A 3,873-nucleotide genomic window follows, 5' to 3' on the forward strand; every position below is an offset into this window, starting at 1 on the left:
CCACCCTTCAGAGGCTGATGACCATTCATAAGATCTCTTCTCAGCCTTCTTCAGGGCTCTCAGCCTTTCCTTCTCAGACAATGTTCCAGTTCCTTCATCATCCTCATAGCCTCTGCTGGCCTCTCTCCAGCAGTTGCCTGTCCCTCTTGAACTGAGGAGCCCAGAACTGGACACAGTACTCCAGATGTGGTCTCACCAGGGCAGAGTAGAGGGGGAGGAGAAGCTCCCTGGACCTGTTGGCCACACTCTTCTCAGGGCTTGCTGGTCCTCACTCTCCTGCCCCACACGGTGTGCTCTCTGTCAATAGCCTTAAAAGAAAACAGATGCTGCAGGTCTCCACCGCTAGTGGGGATGTTCCAGGAGACATCAACTGGTGGAAGTAAACAAGGAGCCTGCTCAGGCAGAGCTCTTAAGCAGACACTTAACTTGAAGCATGCACTTAGAGGGGCTTCAGCAGGCGTTAACATATGTTGGGCTATATAAGGAGGGACTTAAGTACCTACTTACAGCTAAGCTCCTGCTTAAGTGCTTTGTTGAATCAGGGCCAATCCTTCAGCTCTCCCTCCAGTCTCCCTAACACTAACTGTGCCTGACATCCAGGAAATTCGAAGAGGGGCTGCTGGATTCACCTTCCTGCAGTTCTTTTCCCTTCAGATGGTGGCTCTGTCTCTCTTGCAGCACAGCTGGAGCACTTTGGGTGGCAGGGTCTGGCTATCCCATGGACCTTTGTGCCCCCATCACGCCTGGCCTCATAGAATCATCTAGCTGGAAAAGACCTTAAGATCATCAAGTCCAACCATAACCTAACATCTCTCTGTACACAACTGTTAGACCATGGCCCTAAGCTCCTCATCCAGACATCTTCTGAACATCTCCAGGGATGATGACTCCGCTTGGGCAGCCAGGGAAGTAGTGGAGTCACCACTCCCCATCCCTTGGGAGCCCTGTGCCTCAGTGCCCATGGAACTGTGGAGAGACCCAGAAACAATTGAGCTTGTAAGTCTCTACAGAGACCCCTCCTAAAAAGTCCCCTGGGCCTTTACTTTCATTTTAGTTCTGTTATTGTTTGGGGTTTTTTGGTTTTATTTTTGTTTTAATCAAAACATTTTTCTGTAATATTTTGTGTCTTCATAAGAGATGCTGGCTCTCTTTGTGCTTATTTTCAGCTGGTTGTGGATTTAATTTAATTTTATTTTTTTAGTCCTGAGCACCAAGAGTTGCACTGTGCAAAGATTTAACCTCCCTGGTCAACCTTTATGCACTACAACTTGATTTTTCCCTTTTTCAGCTTTTTCTCCTGTTACATTCCCTTATCCTTAGTGCCTTCAGGGGTTACTGATCACCTCCTGAACCAGCCTGCATGCTCTGATATGGCATCCAATTAGCCTGAGATTGTTCTTAGGTGTAGGTCACCTTCATTTCAGACCAAAGTTACTGAGGGTGGAGGTCTTCCCATTCTGGTCACGGTTGTGGTCCTTTGAATCAACATCCCTGGAAACCCTGAAGCTCAGCTGTCAATCTTTTCCACAGCTTAGGATCAAATTGTTATAATTTGTTAGTTTTTATTTGCAGAAAACCAAACAGATCTTGTTTCATGATCCAGGGAGAGCTCAAGGAAAGGGGAAACCAAAGTTGGTGCCTCCAGCCCCTAATCACACAAGGCAAATCCTGTCCTAAACATCTCCAAAGGCTTCCTGATCCGTAGTTGAAATTCTGCCCTTCTTGCAATCAGCAGGGACTTGTGCACTTGTTTCAGTGGGGTCAGAGCTGCTTTCTTCCCAGGATTTTATTTCTGGACACTTTTTAAACTGCAAGCATGGCAGAAGCTCTCTGGAAGAGAGCATCCTGTTGGACAGCAAACCTGCAGCCCTTTCCAGCCCCAGCTTTCTGTAGTGCCACTTTTCCACCCCAAAAGTCGTGACTGGAGGGGCATGGCCACTGCAAAAGAGAAGACTGCATTTTACCAGTCAAAGCCAGGAGTGATGAACTTCTGGCCTTCAGCTAGATGTGTCCTAGGGAGCATCATCCAGACACTACACTAAGTTTTCCTGAACAAGATCCTCAAGGACCAGCTCTTCAGTGCTTATTTTCTTTGCAGATGGCAGCATCCAAGTTGCAGTTATTTCTGTCTTGGAAAATAAAGAAAAAGCCCCAGCAGAGGGAAAGGAATGTGAGCTTGAAGCAGTTTGGTACCTGGAAGGCTGCAGGCTGGAGCACACACCTCTGATTTATGGTGTACTTGTTCAAACCACTTGTTCTTGTCATAACAAAGCAGATCGAAGTGAAGCTGGGTAGAAGGTCTCCTTCTAGTTGGCACTTCATCATGGCTTCTTACCCTGTCTTAGGTTCTGGGGGTTTACAGTTATATAAAACTTAATGAATCAGTATACTTCAGATTTCCTTCCTAATGCAGATGGCTTCAATTAGCTGCTCTGTTTGCTTATTGAAGAGTTTTCATTAAACTGCTTTACTCTATTTTCCTGCAGTTGAAGGGGGGGCACGGTGGGGCTGATGCCAGTCTGCCACTGTTGCCTTTGTTCAGGGCCATTGTTTTTTACTAGAAGAGACCTTCCTGCCCCCAGCCCCACGCACTCACTGCCTTCTCGTCCTCTGACTGCAGACTGATAAACAAGAGCTTGTTGCAAGAACTTTCCTGGATGGTGTTTCTTAAGGCTCTCCTTTACAAGATGAGGTTGTGTTTTGCTCCCCCTTCTCGCCCCCTGCTTGCAGATTCCTTTTTGCCCCAGCTTGTGAATAAACAATTGTTGCTGTTATAATAGCTCACAGCTCTGGCTGCCTGGCCCTGCAGGCTGGGGGTTTGCTGACACAGGCAGGCAGGCTGCAGCAAGGACAAGGCAGGGGAGGCTTTGCCCTTGTTTGTAAGGAATAGCTGATCCCACACATCTCACCAAGCCTTCCTAAAAGTCCTTCTCATGGCAGGGGATGGTTTTCTTGCCAGTGTCCCTGCTTCATTTTCGGACCTAGTGCTGTTAGGACTTCCCATGTTGTCTTCCCCCCCCTCAACCCCAGCACAGAGGTAATGTTTTATTCCATTCTTTCTTCTTGCTTTATTCTGTTCTTTTGAGCTGCCTCTTGCCAGTGCAAGTGTTCACCATGAGCAGCCCTGTGCTTCTCAAAGGGCTGGCAGTGCCAAAGGGGCTGCTGCTGCCATCCCTCCACAGCACCCTGCGCCCCCTGGGGGATGCCCAGGAGGACTGATGCTGCCTCAGCCCTGTTTGACAGACAGGCAAAGCAAACTAAAGTAACTCTCCCGCTTGCCTGGGGATGCAGTCTGCACCCTGCCGCACACTGCAAGTGCTTCACAGACATCACTCACAGCAAAAAAAACACCTCTGGAAGAATAGAATAGAAGAAGGAGAAACCTTCACCCTGTAGGACTCTGGTGCAGGGGCTGGGGAGTGGATTTGGAAATGCAGAGCTATCTGGCAGCTCTCAGGTAGGGAGCAGGGAAGGCATCAGAGCTCCTGGAGCGAGCTGGTGTTTCACAATACAACCTGGGGAGGAAAACGCCCTGGTGCTTATCGTCTTCTTCTCCCTGCTACAGGCATTGCATGTAAGGGAAGATGCAGAGAGAATAAATAACTTGCCCTAAAGGTACACAGTGGGTCTGTGGCAGGGCCAGCAAAATAAATTCTTGTAACCATTGCTTGCAAGAGCCTTGCTCAAGCCGCTCTTTTGGTAAGGGAATCACAGCCCCCTCTTCTCCCCAAAGTCTAAGGAAACTGCTGTGGAGGAATAGAGGGGGTTTCAGTCTGTGGAGCTATGTATCAGACCAAATGGCTCCAAGAAAGGGAGAGAAAAGAAAGGAAAGAAAAGAACAAAGGAGAGAAAAGAAAGGAGAGAAAAGAAAGG

The sequence above is a fragment of the Indicator indicator genome, chromosome 18 (genome assembly GCF_027791375.1).
Source record: "Indicator indicator isolate 239-I01 chromosome 18, UM_Iind_1.1, whole genome shotgun sequence".
NCBI lineage: Eukaryota > Metazoa > Chordata > Aves > Piciformes > Indicatoridae > Indicator > Indicator indicator.